Source organism: Pongo abelii, chromosome 10 (assembly GCF_028885655.2).
Source record: "Pongo abelii isolate AG06213 chromosome 10, NHGRI_mPonAbe1-v2.0_pri, whole genome shotgun sequence".
Classification (NCBI taxonomy): Eukaryota; Metazoa; Chordata; class Mammalia; order Primates; family Hominidae; genus Pongo; species Pongo abelii.
This window is the reverse complement of record NC_071995.2, coordinates 27,258,083-27,279,601: the sequence shown is the minus strand read 5'-3', so window position 1 is coordinate 27,279,601 and position 21,519 is coordinate 27,258,083. Positions and strand designations below refer to the sequence as shown.

The 21,519-nt window shown below is 38.6% G+C and overlaps 1 protein-coding gene and 1 long non-coding RNA gene across 11 annotated transcripts in view; one reads left to right on the top strand and one right to left on the bottom strand.

Moving 5' to 3' along the window:
- Positions 1-5,327, top strand: part of LOC134759494 (uncharacterized) — a 76,805-nt gene extending 71,478 nt beyond the window's left edge. Inside the window, exons 5-6 of one of the 2 annotated variants that reach the window (XR_010135740.1) lie at positions 2,992-3,117; positions 3,763-5,327. This is a non-coding gene — a long non-coding RNA (uncharacterized LOC134759494). The remainder of the gene's footprint in view (positions 1-2,991; positions 3,118-3,762) is intronic. The other variant, XR_010135741.1, reaches the window with a different exon arrangement.
- Positions 1-21,519, bottom strand: part of RASSF8 (Ras association domain family member 8) — a 130,518-nt gene that overhangs the window by 74,855 nt on the left and 34,144 nt on the right. For 7 of the 9 annotated variants that reach the window (XM_024257072.3, XM_024257074.3, XM_054527000.2 and 4 more), the window contains exon 2: positions 19,116-19,209. The exons of the other annotated variants lie outside the window; for them this stretch is intronic. The gene's annotated coding sequence lies outside the window, so the exon portion shown is untranslated. The remainder of the gene's footprint in view (positions 1-19,115; positions 19,210-21,519) is intronic. 9 annotated transcript variants of the gene reach the window in all.

Genomic DNA, 21,519 nt, shown 5'->3' with positions numbered 1-21,519 from the left:
CCACTTGGCAAGTCACTGGGCACATGGCACCAGTTGGCTGTGCCTATATCTGCTGTACAGAGGCACTGGCAGCTCAGGCAGGGCACAAGAACACAATTTCACAAAGCAACAAAAGTCCACACTCTCATATTCCTCAAACCAATACCACAGGTCTGAGTTTTGTCCACAAAATATAAAAATGTGCCATTTACTCAGATGGGGTTTAGAAAAATCATGGTTACAAAATAGAACTATTTCATTCTTCCCAGGACCACTCACCTACCTACTAAGTATAGGATAAAAACTGGTAATTGCACTACTAAGAATTTCAGAGTCTTAATTTAGACCTATTCAACACTAGCCACATTAAAGGAAAAAGGATTGTTTTTATCAACATGAAACTTAATGACAAAGTATACATATATTAGAAAAACATCTTTAAAAATTTAAAGCTAGTTAGAAAATGCTTATGATATATAACCAGTCTGAATAAACAATATAGGTAAAAGTAAACTTGGTCCTTTTATTATTAAAAGAAAATGAAGTTTTCAACAGCAAACAAGTTGTACGATATTATTGGAATGATAACTCCATGATCATGATTTCTAATGAAGAGGCCTGGCTACTACCCAAGTGTTATTACTATGATTTTACCAGGTCTGAGTGAATTTGATGGAAAATACTAAAACTAGAAGGACACAGGATTTAAAGAATCAGCGGACTTGAGTTCACAGCACCATATAATACTGAACTCCCTTAAGCTCATGGAGGCTCATTTCTTCATCTATAAGAATATCTCTGTGGGTTTGCTGTAAGCAATTAAAATACACTCACTACTTAAAAGTGTCTTATGAATTTTAAAGTACTGTCCCACCAGGTGGTGGTTATCACTAGAGAAGCCACATTTTCTTATGGTTTTACTGGATTACTAGACTTGAATTACTAGAAATGAGAAAGAGCTGGCAGGGCAGTCTTGCAGACAGCGAGAATACAGGCCTTTTTACTGTTATTGGACAGGACTGCCAATAACAAAGGATCCTGTGGAAAACACCTGGTCAGTTTTTAACTCTGGGAGATATACTCTCCTTTATTTTGATTCTATAAATTTGAATGTAGGAACAGAGCAAGACAGAACAAACTGGCACAGCTCTCAAAACTCACGTGAGGCCAGGTGCAGTGGCTCATGCCTATAGTCCCAGCATTTTGGGAGGATGAGGCAGAAGGATTGCTTCAGCCCAGCAGTTCGAGACCAGCCTGGGCAACAAAGTGAGACTCCGTCTTTACAAAAAAATTTGAAAATTACCTGGGCATGGTGGTCTGTGGTCCCAACTACATGGGAGGCTGAGACAGGAGGACTGATGGAGCCCAGGAGTTCGAGGCTCCAGTGAGCTATGTTCATACCACTGCACTCCAGCCTGGGCAACAGAGTGAGACCCTATCTCAAAAAAAAAAAAAAGAAAAGAAAAAAAGAAAGAAAAAAGGCCTCACATGGAAGGAACATCATGCCCAGAAAAAACAAATCTGGATACTCATCACAGGCCCACATATTTTAAAAATTCAACTCACATAATTAGCAATGATATAAATAATATATGGCTATAGTTATGTTTAGGTGTCACGAGTGATACACTGGGGTATGGGACTGGATGAGGAGATGATGTCTATTCCTCCGTTTTCAGAAACATAGGAAGCTCTTTATAGCCACTGAAAAAAGGCTAAATAATGACAGTTCACACAACCAATACTCGAATATTCATTGCCAGTTACACTGCTATTTGAGGAAAAAGAGGAGATTTGGTTTTCTCACTTTTTAAATATTAAATGCCTGAGAGCTTTTGTTGTATCTGTTAAATTCTTACTATATGCCGGGAGATGTTCTAAGTGCTTTGAATGTGTCAATTTATTTAAGTCTCATAATAATCTTGTAAGGTAGGTATTATTGTTTCTGCTTTTCAGAAGAGGAACTCAGCACAGAGCAGTTATAAAACTTGCCCAAGATCACACACTTCATTAGAGGAAAAGCCAAGACTTCAATTCAGGCATTCTGGAACCAGAACTTTAACTAATATACTCTACTGCCTAATAAGATAAAGAAAAACAATACACATTGTACCTAATTGTTTCAAAAAACATTTACTACAGGCCTACTATATGCCATGGATATGTTATTATATGTTATACATATATCACAAACATGATATGCATAAAATAACAAAGCTTTAAAGACACTAGATTTAAACTGAAGTTCATGAGTCATTGTCTTAGTCCGTTTGGGCTGATATAATAAAATATCATCAACTGGGTGGCTTATAAACAACACAAATTTTCTTCTCACTTTTCTAGAAGCTGGAAAGTCCAAGGTGAAGTCACCATCAGACTCAGCGTCGGGTGAGGGCCTGCTTTCTGGTTCACTGATAGTGATGGTGCCTTCTAGCTGTGTCCTCCCATGGCGGAGGGGGCAAGACAGCTCTCCAGGGCCTTTTATGAAGGCACTAATCCTATTTATGACGGCCCTACTTTCATGACTCCCCATGACCTAATCACCTCCCAAAGGTCACAACTCCTAACAGTGATTAGGTTTCAACATACGAATTCGGGGGGAATGGGGGAGATACACAAACATTCAAACCACAGCACTCAATTAATTAATTATGTCAAGTTATCATAGTTACTTGACTCAGGTGTTTTCGGGACTGGAGGCAGGGAGGAAGCAAGGCTTAGAAGAGTCATCTACCACTCTCAAAAATAATATTGCTCATCAGGAAGAGGAAAGTTCTTCTGGGAAGCACCTGGCTAATCTTTTTGGAAAGGTTCTGAGGAAATTCTTAGAGGACCGATTATGCAATCCTGGCTACAGTCAGTACCTACTATTTTCAATGGGGATTTCTTTCCATGGACACATGACTGACTCAGTTCTTAGGCAGAACTGGGGCTAACACAAACCAAAATAGCAGCAGGCCTCATCCCAAAGAAACTACAATATAAACTTACGCCTTGAGAATTATTTTCCAGATGCTGTAGACATTCCTGTAAGGGTTCCTGTGGTTTCTAACGTACAAAGATGGACCATTCCTCAGACGGCCTCAGGAGACTGCTTTTAGATCTGCACTGGGCAGAACCCTGGGATTAATTAACAAGGTGAGTGATATCTATCACTTTTGGATTCCAAGGAAGGAAAGACAGAATGGTATGAGGGCCCTTACAACACTTAAAAACGACAAGGGTACTTAGGTGGAGAGGAGCTGTTTTTTTTTTTTTTCTGGTCTTTGTGACCAGGATTGACCCTCTTTTATCTCCTTTCTATCCCCTAGTTCCCCCTTGCCTGCATCTTAGGTATACAGAAGTCTCTCACGTTGTCTCTCGGTTGTGCAAAGGCCCAGAATCAATCATTCCCCGCCCTCTCCTATCACCAACAATAGAATCGTTCAGCCCAGAAGCATTCCTTTCCCTCCTCACCACATCCTCCTCCTATTCCTTAAGGTGGCTGAAGTCAACTAAATATAAAGGGGGAAAGGAAATAGCAGATTAAACTAAAGCACATTCAATTAATCTCCAGCTGGTAATATGAGAAGAGATAATTAAGGAAAGAGCTTTCCTACTGTTTCCCTTAAACCACAGTGCCCTCCCCAGGGCCGGGGTAATCAGGAGGGGCAGGTTAGGCAGCTGGGGCACAAATACATGGGAGTTCCATTCTCATGTGCTGGTGCTGGGCCTGCATGACCCTGGGCAATGCCTCCTTCTACTTCGTGCCCTCCTGCATGACTCACTTGCTTTATTCTACAGGCTCTGTGCCATCTTGGTAAAGATGGTCCCCCAGGGGACAAGAAGGAAAACTTCAGCTGCTCTCAAGTCATTGCCTATGGAGAAAAAGCCACTGGTTCTACCTTCCCTTCTAATTTCTAATTTCTAATTTAATTTCTGACTTAAAACTCAAACCCTTTGCTGGTGCCTGACCAACTCTCCTAAATGAAAAAGGAACAAATGTTGGAGAGTAAAGAAGCCTTCTGGTCCCAAGGCCTCAGAATGGATTAGGCATTGGTTAGCCATTCCTGGGCCATGGCACACGGGGGGCCTGGAGACCAGTACTACTGCAGGGGCAGGACCCTGTGGGCATCAGGATGCCACTCCCTCACCCTCACTCCAGGACCACCACTCTCTCCATCAGTTTTCCTTTTCAATCAAAGAATAAACAGCTATTTACCCATCTTAAACACAACAGCCTTCTTCTGATCCCTCTCCTCCCACTGATTACTTCCTTTTGCAGCAAAACTCCTTTCAAGAATTGTCTACACTTGCTTTCACTTTCTCACCTTCCATTCTCTATCAAGCTCATTCTTGCCATGCTTTTGCCCCTACCATCTAACCAAACTACTCTTATCGAGGTCACCAATCACCTTCACCTTGCTAAATATAAGGGTCAGTTTGTCACTCCTTCCTCCTGATCTACTTTCTTCATTCTCTTCCAGGACACAGCACTTTCTTGGTTTTCCTCCTGCTTCACTGGGGTTCCTTCTCAGTCTGCTCTGCTCTAGGAATTTTTAATATTTGAGTATCCCAGGTCTCAATCATTAGTCTTCTCCTCCTCTCTATTTCTATCCACTCCCTTGGGGATCTCATCCAGTCTCATGACTTGGAAATACCAACGTGGGTCATTTGGAAGTTGTTATGTGGAATAGTCCTGTGCACTACAGGATGCCCAGCATCTCCGCCACCACCCATCCACTAAATGCCAGTAACAGCCTTCCCATCATTGCAACAACCAAAAATTCCCTCACCAATTTCCCAAACACCCCTGATGGCAGAATCACTCCTGCTTAGAAACACTACTTAGAAATAAGGTCTATGCTCCTGTAGACATAGCTTTATTCTATAGTTTGATCAGTAGAAGTGTTAACAACATATTGAAAAACACAAAATTCCATCTTGAGTGTGGAATTAAAATTTATTCAAGAACATCCTCATATATCCATTGGTTCTCAGCCCAGATAGTCCCTTATCCTAACATGTTGGTGAGCTTGGATTTCTTGTGAGAAAAGGATGGTGTTATGATAGCCGGTAGCTAAGCATCATAACTTGAAACTTGGGAATGCTGCCACAGAAATCCATTTTGTGGTACACGGGAGACTACCAGTGTGCAAGAAAAAACACTGGACTGATTTGGAAGTCAAAAGATCTGGGTTGTAATTCAGGCTCTGTGAATATACAGATATATCTGCTCATTTGGCAGAGCTTTATCTACTGGCTATGCACCAGACCACCAAGATGAATAAAAGAGTGACTTGACCTAGAAGGGAAGGCTAGAGGGAGCGTATCAGTCTCTAACTGTGTCTTGATTTCATCAACCTCAAATCTGAATCTCCAAAGTACCTTCCAAGTAAAAAAGAAAATTAAGATTCTATGCAGATGCTTGCAATATGCCTACACAGAAGCAGACACTATGGTACTAGAGAGCTGAGGTCAAGCCACCCATATGACATTACTTTATGTTCAAATGAGAACACAAATATTACTATAAGAAATTACTCTGTTATTAATGTAAAAATCACTATATTTCTACTTCTTAACATAAGAAAGATATAGAGCATACACTCAAATGATCCTTGGAGCAAAATGGAATACAAATGACAATATCAGCCTGTGTTTCTGAAAGATTATTTGTTGTACCAAAAATATTATGATCTTTAATCACTGTATCCCTTACATAATTCCCACTCCAATAAGGCAAATTTGCAAAGAATTTACACAGTAAAATTGTCTAGTAGCTACAGCGGCTCACAGAAGAACATGCTGAAGGGAATAGAACAACATTACATCAACTGGCTGGAAACAGCATGGCTTCTAATATTATCTATCTATATCTAACATTTAAGTGAGAATTTTTTTTTTTTTTTTTTTTTTTTTAAACGGAGTCTCGCTGTGTCGCCCCAGCTGGAGTCTGGTGGCTTTCTTGGCTCACTGCAAGCACTGCCTCCCAGGTTCACATCATTCTCTTGCCTCAGCCTCCAGAGTAGCTGGGACTACAGGCGCCCGCCACCACACCTGACTAATTTTTTGTATTTTTAGTAGAGACGGGGTTTCACCATGTTAACCAGGATGGTCTTGGTCTCCTGACCTTGTGATCTGCCCGCCTCAGCCCCCCAAAGTGCTGGGATGTGAGCCACAGGTGTGAGCCACCGCACCCGATGTGAGAACATTTTAAAGTAATATCCTTTTGAAGAATGAGGATGTATTAAATATTAATGTCTTGAGATGATAAAGAAATGATCAGGAATAAAAAATGTAATTTTTCTACTTACACAGATGTGAGGTTTAGGTTATTCCAAATTGTTAATACTTCTGCTTATCCTCCAACTAGAATTTTATGTACTTATATAAATAATTTTGATCCTTTCAATTACCATATGGCCCAATGCCACTAAAAGGCTGTTTCTATTAAACTAGGGTAAGAATGCTGCTTTTAAGTCAGCCATCCCCCGCCCACACTCGGCTCTACTTGCTTTTCCCCAAAAACACTATGCCCCTGTTCCTTTCTGGGCTTTGCAGAAGCTACTTCCTGTGAGAGTAGGCCTCTCTTAAGACCCACTCACCTTTACAAACTCAGCTACACTGACATCAAACAAGAAGCCCTCCTTCACCTCTGCACAGTTGAAGGAGCTCCTTCTGTGCTCCCAGGCACCTTCTTCATTCTGCTCTTGCAGTATATACAACATGACTATTACCACTTACTACCTACCTGTCCTTCCAGTAGACGCTGTAAGCCTCAAGTCTAGGTAATGCCAGGTCTGAGAGACAGATTTGCTAGTGAGGAGAACAACTATGAAAGATAATGGTGAAAAGGCTTTGTTCCTTTTACAAAAGATCCAAACTTTGACGCCTATGACTTCCTCTAGTCTGCTGTTATGTTGAAATTTGATCCCCAGTGTGGCAGTGGGGACATGGGGCCTAGTGGGAGGTGTCAGGGTCATGGGGGCGGATTCTTCATAAATAGGTTAATGCCCTCCCCTGATGGTGAGTGAGTTCTCACTATGAGCTCTGCCGGAGCTGGTTGCTGAAAAGAGCCTGGCACCTCCTCCCTCAGGCCAACCCCTCATTTGCCACCCCTAAAGCACTTCCTCTATCCCCATGTGATCTCTGCACACGCTGGCTCCCCTTCACTTTCCACCATGAGTGGAAGCAGCCTGAGGCCCTCACCAGCTGCCCAATCTTGAACTTTTTGAGACATCAGAACTGTAAGCCAAATAAACCTCTTTTCTTTACAAATTACCTAGTCTCAGGTATTCCTCTATAGCAACCCAAAATGAACTAAGTATTGTTAAACTCGATTTTAATGAGTAAGAACTAAAGCTAAGAAAGATGAATGTGACCTCGTTTCGTCCCATGTTCCACTATTCCAACACCGTCCCACTCAATGGACAAGGGCCCTTGTTCTCTGAGCACGCACCATGAGTCAGAAACGAGGCAATTATCTAGAGTGACTATGGGTCCTGGTTTACCTGGAACAGCAATGGTTTAAACTGTTATTCCGGTGTAATTATCAATAGTGCCCTAGTTCCCTCTCCAAAGTGTCTGGTTTAAACAACTACCCCTAAGTATAAAAGACTGAAAGTCCACTTATATAAACAAATATGTAGTCCATGTCTACAGCAAGACAAGCATTTGGGAAAAACAGTACTATTTTAATAAAAAGGATGACAGTTATCATTCACTGAATTGCTTAAATGCTAAGTCCTTTACATATATAATTTAGTCTTCAAACATCCACTAAAGCAGATATCATTATAGCCAATATTCAAGTAAGGAGAGTGGAGGTTTTAGAGACCTAAAAGAGATCTTAGAGAAACCAAGTACTCAAGGGCATACAATAACATGAGAAGCTGACTTGCACCCAGATTAATCACCCTAGATGATATATGGCAATTTCTGAAACTACAGAACACAGACACAGTTCCTTGGGACATCCTGAAGGGAAGGGAAGAAGAAAAGGATAGGGATAAGGATGAAGCCAGGGACCAGGAAGAAATCAAGGCTGCCCGTCCTATAACATGAGTATCTTTTTTCTAACTCCTGGGTAGGTCTACTAAGCAGGGTGGGTAGGTCTACTAAGCAGGGGGTGTGGGGTGGGGTGTGTGTGTGTGTGTGTGTGTGTGTGTGTGTGTGTGTGTGTGTGTGTGTGTGTGTGTGTGTGTGTGTAGGTCTACTAAGCAGGGGGTGTGTGGGGGGGGTGTGTGTGTGTGTGTGTGCGCGCGCGCACGCGCACATATGCACCCATATTTGTCTTTTAATAGAAACCAATGGAAGAGAAAGGTTTAACGTTTAAAGCTTTAAAGGGCAAAATCGAAGACTACACATTGAAGTAGATGACAAAGACAGATGAAAAGCCATTCAACTGATACAGAACTCTGGACTTAGGAAGATCACAGAGAAACTGTCACAAGTATTGAAATTGGAGGTTCAAGACAAGTTTTTCTAAAATTTCTAAGGAGCAAGTATAGCCTAGCTGAAATCTGGGAGAAAGTAAAAGTAGGGGAGAGAGAGACAGGGCATTAGCTGATATAATATGGTATTATGTGGCAATAAAAGCTGTATTTTTCCCATCTGATATGAACCTTAACATGGTGAGACTATATGTTCCTCAAAGGCAGAAACAATGGGTTTCATCCTATTCTAATATTATAACTTTCACAAAGCTCACTTTAGATAAAAGAAATAGCCTTTGCAAAATTATCTTAGTAGAGCTTAAAAACAACAACAACAAAAAAGATTTTATATTCTAACCTTGTCTTATTTTTACATTTTCTCTACTGCATTCAGGTTAATATAGGCACAGTCTCAACATTCAGGTATTAAAACCAGGTCATAGAGAATGACTTGATTAAGATGACAGTCACCAGTGCAATGAGGAGTAGAATCAGTCGCAGTCTCACACCTGTCAGGTAATTACATACTGACCCCATTTTTACAAACTCAGCCACATGAAAGAATGCAAACCAATAATAAATGGTCACCAAACTCTCACCAATTCAACCTGCAAACTATTATCATATCTGCCTTTAAGATTAATCTGGCAATTAAACAAATCAATCTGTAAAACAAAACAAAACAAAAACCTAGTGTAAAACACACACACACACACACCCCATCCGTAAAAATTTAAAAAGACATAAATACACATGTTATACGTACACATTTCTTTTTCTGCAGAGAAACCCAAGAAACTGCTAATAATGATTACCTTTGGATAGAGGAAAAACAGTGAGAAAGAATGAAACCTTATTTTTCATTAAATAACTTCAATTTTTTTTTTTTTTTTTAACTTTTTGTAAAGACAGGGTCTCCCTTTGTTGCCCAGACTGGCCTCAAATCCATGGCGCCTCAGGTGATCCTTCTGCTTTGGCCTCTCAAAGTGCTGGGATTATAAGCATGAACCACCTCATTTTATACCTTTCACTTACTGTATTACTTTTTTTCAATGAACAGTTTAAATATACAATGACTAATACTTTGATTTTGCTAAAAACCTATTTTCCAGAATTTCAGAAAAGTAGAAGGTACCAGACATGTCATGTCAGAAGAGCTCCCCTTCCTCCTCCTCCTCAGCCTACTCAACATGAAGACCTTTCTGATGATCCACTTCCACTTACTGTATAGTAAATATATTTTCTCTTCCTTATGATTTTCTTAATAACACTGTCTTTTACTTTATTGTACAAATACACTATATAATACATATAACATACAAAATATGTGGTAATTGACAGTGTATGTTATTGGTAAGCCTTCTGGTCAACAATAGGCTATTAGTAGTTAAGTTCTGGGGTAGTCAAGAGTTATATGCAGAGTTCTGACTCCACAAGAGGCTGGCACTCCCTAACCCCCATGTTGTGTGCAAGGTCAACTGTAGACTAAGACAGGAACACACTGCTCTTTCTCATTCCCAAAGATGCTGAGCCCCACACCTCCAGGAAGCATGATATTGACAATGCAGGCATAAATCTCAGTCAAATCATTCATTAATAACAGCTCAGGAGTTCAGTATATTCATCCCTGCCTAGAGACTGTGATATGCCCCTTGTTATTCAATTCTGTGTACAGTCCAGTCTCAAGAAGTTTTGTTTTTTATGTTTGAGACAGGGTCTCAGTCTGTCACCCAGTCTTGAGTGCAGTGGCGCAATCACAACTCACTGCAGCCTTGACCTCCCAGGCTCAAACAATCCTTTCACCTCAGCCTCCCCAGTAGCTGGGACTATAGGCATACGTCACAACACCTGTCTAATTTTTGTATTTTTTGTAGAGATAGGGTTTCACCATGTTGCCCTGTCTGGTCTCAAACTCCTGGGTTCAAGTGATCCTCCCACCTCAGCCTCCTAAAGTGCTAGGATTACATGCATGAGCCACCGCACCTGGCCCCTTGATACATTTATCCTTATGGAAAATGTATTTTTTACTATAAATATATATGTATTTTAAAAGGCATATGATGAAATCATAGACATCGGGTCAACCTTAGATTTTTTAAAAAATATAATCTATATTTAAAATTTCTGATTATTAATATAATACATACTTGCTTTACATAATCTCTGTTTTAAATGAACACATTAATTATTTCCTATAGTTCTACCACTTGGAGAAAAATCATCATTAACACTTTAGTATGTTTCCTTCTAGGTTTTTATTCCCTCTATATAGTTATTTTTTAAAGGTTATAATATATTATGTCCTGATATTGTCACTTTTCAGGTTATCATTTTTCCATTTCATTGAAGAGTTAAAAAAATCTATAGATAAGCAGACAAACTCTTTTACTGGCTGCATAATAGTCTGCCTACTAGTTGCACTGTATGAGCATTCTTATCTTACTTCTCCCACTGCCAGAATTGAGAATTACAGGAACAAAGGTCTGCAATATTCCTGATGAACACAGATGCAAAAATCCTCAACAAAACACGAGCCCACTGAACTCAACAGCACATCAAAAAGATAATCCATTATGATCAAATGGGTTTTATATCAGGCATGCAAGGATGGTTCAACATACGCAAATCAATAAATGTGATACATCACCTAAACAAAATCAAGGATAAAAACCATATGATCATTTCAATAGACACAGAAACAGCATTTGATAAAATTCAACATCCCTTCATGATAAAAACACTCAACAAACTAGGCACAGAAGGAACATACCATACATGAGGAAAGGACACCCTCTTCAATATATGGTGCTGGGAAATTAAATAGCTGAATGTAGATGAATGAAACTGGATCCCTGTCACCATATATAAAAATCAACTCTAGATGAATGAGTTACATTTACATATAGGTTATTTATATGTGTGAAATGTATATGTTTTTGAATCTTCAATAATACAATGTGCTAAAATAATAAACATCATGTACTATAAACCCACAGCTAACATCGTACTAAATGAGGAAAACTGAAAGCATTTCCTCCAAAAACTGGAACAAGACAAGGATGCCTACTTTCCCCACTCCTATTCAACACAGCACTGGAGGTCCTAGTCAGAGAAATAAGGCAAGAGAAAGAAATAAAAGACATCCAAGAGATCAAGCATGATCTCTGCTCACTGCAACCTCTGCCTCCCGGGTTCAAGTGATTCTCCTGCCTCAGCCTCCTGAGTAGCTAAAATTACAGGTGCGCACCACCACGTTTGGCTAATTTTTTTCTACTTTTAGTAGGACGAGGTTTCACCATGTTGGTCAGGCTGGTCTCAAACTCCTGACCTCGTGATCTGCCCGCCTTGGCCTCCCAAAGTGCTAGGATTACAAGCATGAGCCACTGTGCCTGGCCAATAATTTTTTATATAATACGGGTATTAACTCTATTTGCTTTTTTTGTTTGTTTGTTTTTGAGATGGAGTTTTGCTCTTTCACCCAGGCTGGAGTGCAGTGATGCAATCTCGGCTCTCTGCACCCTCCACCCCGCAGGTTCAAGTGATTCTCCTGCCTCAGCCTCTCAATTAGCTGGGATTATAGGCACCTGCCACCAAGCCCGACTAATTTTTGTATTTTTAGTAGAGACAGGGTTTTGCCATGTTGGCCAGGCTGGTCTCAAACTGCTAACCTCGGGTGATCCACCCGCCTTGGCCTCCCAAAGTGCTGGGATTACAGGCATGAGCCACTGTGCCTGACCAACTCTATTTGTTATATATTGTAATTATATACTATGTCATACAGTCATGCACTACATAACAATGTTTTTAGTCAACGATGGACCACATATAGCCCCATTAGATTACACTGGATCTGAAAAATTCCTATTGGCCTAGTGACGGCGTAGCCATCATAGCACTGTAGCACAATGCATTCATTACTCAAGTGTCTGTGCTGATGCTGGTGTAAGCAAACTCATTGCACTGCCAGTCTTCGAAACAGCACTTAAAATTATTTACAATGCATAATATTTGAAAATGATAATAAATGACTACGTCACCAGTTTGTGTATTTACTATACTCTTAATCCATAGTTTAGAGGGTATTCCTACTTTTTTTTTTTTAAAGTTAACTGTAAAACAGCCTCAGGCAGGTCCTTCAGGAGATATTCCAGCAGAAGGCACTGTTATCATAGGAGATGACAGCTCTATATGTGTTATAGCCCCTGAAGACCTTCCAGTACGATAAGATGTGGAGGTGAAAAGTGATATTGGTAATCTCAACTCTGTGTAGACCTAGGCTAAAATGTGTGTTTGTGTCTTAGTTTTTAACAAAAAAGTTCGAAAATAAATAATTTTAAAAATAGAAAAAGCTTATAGAATAGGAATATAAATAAAATATATTTGCACAGCTGTACAATGTATTTGTATTTTAAGCTAAGTGTTATCACAAAACAATCAAAGTTAAAATTTAAAAGTTCATAACGTAAAAGAGTTATATAGTAAGCTAAGGTTAATTTCATATTGAAGAATAAAAATTGTTAATAGGAAAAGCACAGTGGATAAAAATTTTTAATTTTTAAAACTTAAAAATAGGCCTGTAATCCCACCTATTTCAGAGGCTGAGGTGGCTGGACTGCTTGAGCCCAGGAGTTCAACTCCAGCCTGGGCAACACAGTGAGACCTTGTTTCTACAAAAAAAAAAAAAAATTAAAATTTAGCTGGGTATGATGGAATGCACTTTAAAAAAATTAAAAATTAGCTGGCTGTGGTGAAATGCACTTGTAGTCCCAGCTACTCGATAGGCTGAAGCGGGAGGATCACTTGAGCCCAGGAGGTCAAGGCTTCAGTGAACTGTGACAATGCCACTGCACTCCAGCCTGAGTGACAGAGACCCTAGTCTCAAAAAAAAAAAAAAAAAAGGAAATTTTAAAATACACGTGCAGCTTAAGTACACAGTGTTTACAAAGTTTACAGAAGAGTGCAATAATGTCCTAGGCCCTCACATTCACTAAACAATCACTGCCTCACCCAGAGCAACTTCCAGACCTGCAAGCTCCATTCTAGGCAATACCCCATACAGGTGCACCACTTTTAAATCTTTTATACAGTATTTCTACTATACCCTTTCTATGTTTAGATACATTTAGACACACAAATATCTACCACTGTATTACAATTGCCTACAGTATTCAGTACAGTCACATGCTGTAAAGGTTTGTGGCCTAGGAGCCATGGGCTATCATATGGCCTGGGTGTGTAGGAGGCTATACCATCTAGGTTTGTAGAAGTACACTCTATAATTTTCGCACCCCAACAACAATCACCTAGACACATTTTTCAATGTGTATTCCTGTTAAGTGACAGATGACTATATATTACCAATGTAATTATATATTAATAATGTAATTACATATTATAGAAAGAAAAAAATTTGAATACATGACTTGAATATTTTCCCCAGGTGACTGCCTTTTTGTGACATAAGCAAAATTAAATTATTTTAATTTTTAGTATCATTACACATACGAATTGTTCCGTTTTAACATTTGATTCTATGTTTTAGTACCTTCTTTCTCCCAAGCCCAAGATAGATATTCATATACACTCTTTTCTAGTATATGTATTACACATTTTTACATTCATTATTTGCAGTGGCACTTTTATCAATACAACATTCTTCTGAGCTTTCCATTCTGCTCCAAATATTTGTCTATTTTATCAACATCATACCATTTTCAAATTAATATCTAGCATTACAACTTTCCCTTCATTATTCTTCTTTACTGTATAAACATTTCTTGGCTCTTATTTATTCTATAAAAATATAAAATAATTCAGAATCACTGATCTATGAGAAATTCCTGAGATTTTGCTTGGAGTTATATTCAACTTACAAATCAATATAAAATATTAAAACTAACTAAAGAATTGTCTTCCTATCCAGAAACATGAGTCTCCTCATCATCTTCAGAGCAAAGTTTACTAGTTTCCTTTCTATAGGCCAATTGCATTTCTTACCAAGTTTAATCCCTGGCATATGTTTTGTTGCTACTACGAATGGGCTTTTTTCCTCATATTTTTAAACAGGTTGTTATTATCATACACAAAAGATCATGATATTTACATGATTTATAGTGGAACCCTACTAAACTCCATTTTAGTGGATTGCCTTGGGAACTTTTATTATCTGCAAATAATTTTTAGTCTCCTTTTCAACAGTACTCTCTGTCACCCAGGGTGGAGTGCAGTGGTGTAATCCTCCCACCTCAGCCTCCAGAGTAGCTGGAACTACAGGTTGCAATACTGTGCCCAGCTGATTTAAAAAAATTTTTTTTGTAGAGACAGGGTCTTGAACTCCTGAACTCAAGTGATCCTCCTGCCTCAGCCTCCCAAAATGCTGGGATCACAGGTGTGAGCCACCATGCCTAGCCCATCAGTGCTATTTTAGACACTATTGATAACAGCAAGTATGTTGCAAATTCTAATAAAATTTTAGGTCAAATTCACCGTTTTAGTATTTTGGCTGAGCTTGATCTCAATGTTGTTTACAAAATTATAGATACTTCCCATAGAAAGTGCTACATAAATATTAGTCATTGTTATCAATATCACAGCATGGTTTGGTGGAAAAAGTTTCTCTTGATTTCACCGTGAATCAGGAAACTAATTTGGGTTTGAAATTATTGAGTCCTCTAAAGGTTAATCTGATCACTTCTCTGTGACTCAGGCTAGTTTAGGTAGGTAAACCTCACTCATCTCTCCCTCCATCAGAAGACTCACCTATCATACTGCTGTGTCATTTTCTATTTACTTGTCCCAGAGCCTGTAAAAACCATGATGGTAAAGTCTTTGTCTTGTTTATTGTTTAAGCCTACCTGGCAAATAACAGATCCTCAATAGATTATATATTGACTAGAAAAAAAAATTATAGATACTTCCCATAAAATATTAACAGTAAATATCTCTAAACATTGAGAGGAGTGAAGTTATTTTCCTTCACATTTTCCTGGTAAACAGATTTTGTTTTTTTATTAATCAGACTAGCCATGAACTCTCCCTATTTATTTTCCAAGTTTCCTTAAATGAATGGACACACATACACGCCCACACATACTCACTCTTATCACCTTATTTCTCCTAGTATTCTTTGTTTGAGAATTTTTAACTTCAAATAATCTTAGCTAGCATTCAATATCTTACAGAAGGCAAGAGAGAATCAAACCTTAAAAAAAGCTTTCTTGCCAGGCGCGGTGGCTCACGCCTGTAATCCCAGCACTTTGGGAGGCTGAGGCAGGCAGATCACGAGGTCAAGAGATCGAGACCATCCTGGCCAACGTGGTGTAACCCCGTCTCTAATAAAAATACAAAATTAGCCAGGAGTGGTGATGCATGCCTGTAATCTCAGCTACTCCAGAGGCTGAGGCAGGAAAATCGCTTGAACCCAGGAGGCGGAGGTTGCAGTGAGCCGAGATCACGCCGTTGCACTCCAGCCTGGGCAACAAGAGCGAAACTCCATCTCAAAAAAAAAAAAAAAGCTTTTTCTTCAGAAACAATATTCTACAGTCCTTTGTATCTAAAAATGATGTCTGGATACAAATTTCTCAAAGCAAGCTGACTCCACTAATAAAAACGATGCCTCATCCTTTTTACTAAAATACATTTGTACCCAATTAAGACTGCAGTACAAAATGCCATCAAATAAAAATATTAGCAAACTGATAATAGGGAAGTCATAACATTCTCGAGTCAGAGCTTCATGAAAACCAAATTCCAATATTCTTAATATTAGACTTGCACGTTAACCAATGGATATGGCAATTTCTTCAATCAGTATCAAATCCTGTTTCTTTCATATTTCATTAAGTAATCATCACACCAAACCTGTCTCAAAATCTGAAATAACTAGTTTACGATACATTATCAGAAAATGTCAATCTCAAATATAAACAGCTGAACTTTTTTTCATTTTTATTCTACTAGGGAAGTTTCAAAGCGCTGAAACATGCAAATTGTTACTCATCTTCTAAAAACAGAAATAAAATAATTAGGTCACAATGGATGGCTCCTTTCTTGGCCAAAAAAAGGATGATGAACGCAATTGGAATGTTTATTGTCACTGAAATTCTTCAGGCCTGGATTCCAAGTATGCGTCTTGATGCAGGTTACTATGACAACTTAAATTACAGAAAATGTCACCCCCCTCCTATCAAGTAGTTTTCTCTGCAAGATCATTTCAAGCCTTCTAAAACTTGCATGCACAAATTATCTGTAACAATAAACACCTCGTTACAAGTTTTATTCAAAAATGCCCCCATCTAAACCCGTAAAAACAGGTATAAGCATATAAAAATAATTCCATTAAATCTACATGGGACAGAAAAACCTGAAAACACATACACTCACACACACACATACACACACCCTTTAAAATATAAAATATTGAGAGTATTTTTAAACTACTTTCCATTACCAGAGGCAAAGTACATTACTGCCATACGTTTCATTCCAGAAACTATGGAAAATTACTTGGAAGGCAGTTTTGAACTCTTATAGAACTAAGTCCTGTTTATCATTATTTTCCCTTCACTAACGCATTTTATGGGAAAGTACTAGAAAGGGGGGATGAGGGAAGATTACAGTCCTATCTAGAACAGAAAAAGAAGTAAATAAATAATCTGTAAAATTTATTGTTTTACCCAATCTGTCTTTTTACACAAAATATGAGCTTTAAAGTTTCTTTTCACACAGCCTAACAAAGGTATCTCGTGATAAACTGTAAATTATTCTCTAATATCACATGCTCTAAAAGAAAAATGGCTCAAGAGAAACTGCATCATTATGGGGAAAAAATGTGATTTAGTAGAAAGATATTCTGATTGCAAGAAATTAAAATTTTTAAGTAGCTCCATGAAAAAAAATTAAGATTGTTTTACAGTGTACAATACTGAGACTTCAAAGCTGGTTTTGCTGACCACCAAAGTTAACATGACTAGAACTGGATGTTTCATTCAGAAAGGTTTAGGGAAGTCCCTCTCCTGTAAACTGGGTTCAGTAGCCAACAGAGGCAAACAAGTTTTCTAAGTTTCAGGTACAGATGTACCTCAATGCTAGGTAGACCATTTATTTAAAACCTTTTTAAATAACACTTCATTCAAAAAAGGGAAACAAAGCAGTAAGCTAAAGGAGTCTCTTTGAACTGTAAGTCAAGGATCAAAATTAAAGGCTGCTGACCTAGAGAATATTGAATGTTTGAGAAGAAACCACAAAAAATGAAAACTCTTCAGCAGCAAACCCCAATCAATCAAACTCATACAATCCCCACCTGTATTAGTGGATAACTACTAGTGATCCAGAGAAACAAAACAACTAAAATGTTCAAACCCAAATACACAAAATCCCCAAACATTAAGCCTCAACCACAGTTCCTCGTGGTATAACTTACACATAGATCCTCCTTAATAAAAAATAATTAATGTATAAAAGAAAGCTTTATAGCACAGCTTCATCAGTAATGGTAGCCAAAACTAAAATTTAAGTGACAATCAGAGAGAACTTTAGTCAATTGTACTTCATAGTACATTTCTTTTTTCTTACACTTTTCCTTTTTAGGCCATATTACAAATGGTAAGGTCTTAAAAATAGGGTCTGAATAGGCCTTTTTGACTCTCACGTGGATATAACAAAATTGCCTTATTAGAATCAGGCTATCTTTTGACTCTCAACATCTGCAGCCTTCTAGTCATGGTTTTTGCTAATGCTGTAAGCAACATACCAGGGTCTACAAAAGGGCAACTGAACTGGTGAGGATGTGGATTTGTGGTTTTAGGAGTCCAGTCTCTCCATATAATCTAGCAATTATTAGAAGGCTGTGAAGTTAAAGTTTTTTATTTCAGGGGGAAATCAGTTTATGTGAGACCTTTGAGATCCAGCATCTAGTTAAAAATGCACACACATAACTTTTGCAAATGAGAGATTAAGGAATTTATGAGACAGCATGCTGGCTGGTGCCCTTACAGAGTTTATTTACCTCTAAAGTGTGAACAATTTATTCATAAGTGATTTACCTACTACAAACAAGGTCAAGTTATTTTCCCTCCTGGGACCAATAAGTCATATAAATGCTCAAGAGACAAGAGAATGACATACAGCAAGCATACTAAAACTGAGATGTAATTTAGTTGAATATCCTCACATAAGGAGATTTTTATGCCCCCCTTGACTTAATGAAGCCAATAACAGACATTATTAAAAAATAGAAACACAAGCTAAAGAATTTTCCAGACTTACCAAGATTATTATAGAGAAAAGTCTGAAAAACTAGTTAGCCATCAAGATTTTCTAGCCTTTCATTATTAGAAATACTTTTCTGCTTTAAAAGAGGTTGCCAATTTATAGCATTAGTAGAATAGTGCTCAGAAAGCCCAAGAGTGGTGACACACAGCTTCGAAATATTTTGGTTCAGACTCCAAACTTGAAACCTAAGGCATATTTTATGATGCTTTTAGTGTCGACCCAAATTTGGACCTAGGAATTACACTGCAGCGGCAACAGATACTATCACCAACTATACTTAGTCCTCCTCTAAATAAATGGCTTACAAATGATGATTCTTAAGAGTTTACTAATGAACGTGATCTATAAAAGTCTCCCAAAACTTTGACAGGTTTTTTTAAAAGTCATTGAAAGTGCTACTCTTCTAGGATATAATGCATGTAAGGAGTACACCTCAGCACCACTCACCTCAGCAGGCAGGAGTCTCCGAGTCAGTGAGAACGAGGTAGTCTTGAGGAAGGACAGCACCACACAGGTATTCTAGGAGGATCTACACAGGCACCTGCAAAGGTACATAGGGTTCTTACAGTCCTGGCTAACTTTTATCTTAAAAATACTAAATCATTCCATTTTAACATACAATCACCAAAGAGCAAAATACAAGTGTATGGCTTCAAATAATTTTCCCAAGAATTTTCCTCCCCTGTCCCCACTCTTCCCCTTTAGCCATCTGAATTGCAGTCCTTGTGGGGTGGGTTTGTTTGGTTTGGTTTCAATTAGCATTTTTGTGCTTTTGAAAAAGGAATTTCATTTGTTTCTATAAAAGGTCATTTGATGGGCCTATGGAGTTCTAGGAGAGACTTTGTGTCTTCTTTTTCTACTGACTCCAGCTCCCTGTGATACCACACTCATTTCTTGAAAGCAGTTTTACATTTGGAAAACTGCCTAAAGCCAGGGCTAAAATTGAAGTTGAAGGAGACCTCTCAGGTCTTCAGTGCTAAAAAATAAAAACAAAAATACACTGCACTTTTCCTTGGTAAGTACAAATTCCTACTACTGACTAACCTAAAAAAGAGGGTAACTTGGCACCATTCCTTTTGACCATTTTATTGCCTAATGCTGTGAGAATGTGAAACTTTGCCACAACATTAGCTATAAAGAAAGCCCAAGGAAGAAATCTTGGCCACAAGATGGGAATTGACGCAATTCATATGTCTGCCACATTCAGACTATGCCCTTCACAGATGTTTCTGCATTTATTTATAGAAAGATTTACTTTAGCAACAAGACCAGCTTCCATCAACCTTTTTTTTTTTAAATCTATCCAGACATCAAACTACTTTTATTATGAATAGAAAATACTGCCCCCAAATGTTAAAATCCTTAAATTTCTTAGTCATGAAATAATATGAAATATCAAATTAGAGCATAAGAAGAAAGAACTGGCAGACCCCAAATCTGATGCAAATGTAAGAAAATATACACATTTCAAACACCACTGAGGAAGGGGAAAGTTAGTCCAGTTTCCCCTTTCATAGCTGGGCTCTCCCTGCACAGCTGCTGTAGCCCTGAATGAAGACTTTGTCTCCAAAGCTGGTTACTACACTCACACTTCATATAACTTAATAGTTGTTATAAAAATGCCAATAGCTTCCTGATTATTTTTTACATAGTGTTACAGTTTTAACAAAAAGGTGCACTAGTGCCCGCTTCCAAATCTTAAAAAGTAGCAGTCACATTATTTTTTTTTCTAATAAAAATACATAGGTTTAAGCTAGCTGGATACACAGAATTTCTACTGCATCTTCTTATACCAGATGTTGGGTTAGAGTCTTCTGGCTCCGAGTAGACCTACCTACCTCCTAAAGAAGATAAAAGAAATATACACATCTCAGGGTGACAGGACTTAGCAAAAGAGCCTGTATGTGGAGGGTGCCATCCAAAAAGCAATGAAGGGTCAACCCTGCTGCGAAAGGCGACTGGGTAGCAAATTCAAAACCAAGTGAGAAGAGGCTAAATAGACTAACAACTACCCTCATTCCCATCCTTGGGCCTGGAAGCTGTCTGAAGTCTAGCCTGGTTTCCAAAAGTATTCTTATTTACCTAAATCAAAATCTCTTCCTAACCAACTTTTCTTCAGTAAAGCCTCATCTCTCTTTTCAGTTGTGTTTTCAAGAAAAACTTTTAAGAGTGGGAAGTGGATAGCTGAGAATGAGTTTCTAAAACTGACATAATTGTTATCTTCTTTGTCCATAAAATAAGGTTGTCACTAGATCCAGAGATTTAAAGGCCAAAAAGATTATAGTGCTTATTCTCCCATATGTAATTCAAACTGACACTAACATATATGCAGAGATTAAAATCTCTCCTTCTTAAACTTTTATAATTGCAAAATTCACTATGAGATGAGATGAGCGGTGCAGGGAGCGGGGGCAGTTCTGTGGGTACCCTGGGAATGTAATGTGCTCAGGATGTCTCTGGGAAATGCCAAGCTTGACAAAAGTCAGGGCTTGGGCTCTTGTGAACCTGCCCGCCCCCCCGCCCCAGCTCCCCATCGATTCCTACAACCCCCTAACTACTCAATCCATTGTTCACTCTTCACCAGGTCACTTTACAAAAACTAACAAACCAAAAGATCCAATCCTATCAGCCTACTGCTTTTGAAAGTCTCCATAAAAAAGTTCAACCTTCTTTTGTCAGGTAACTGCAGTGACAAAATGTTCCTAACCATAAATACAAACACGAGCTCTGGCAGGTGTGGGAGTACCTAGGAAGGCAATGAGAAACAAGAGGCTTAAGTGAAGATGGTCTCAGGAAACTGCAGGCACTGCGTTTTTTCCACGAACCCTTTCGCATTCCTTCCCGCGGCTGT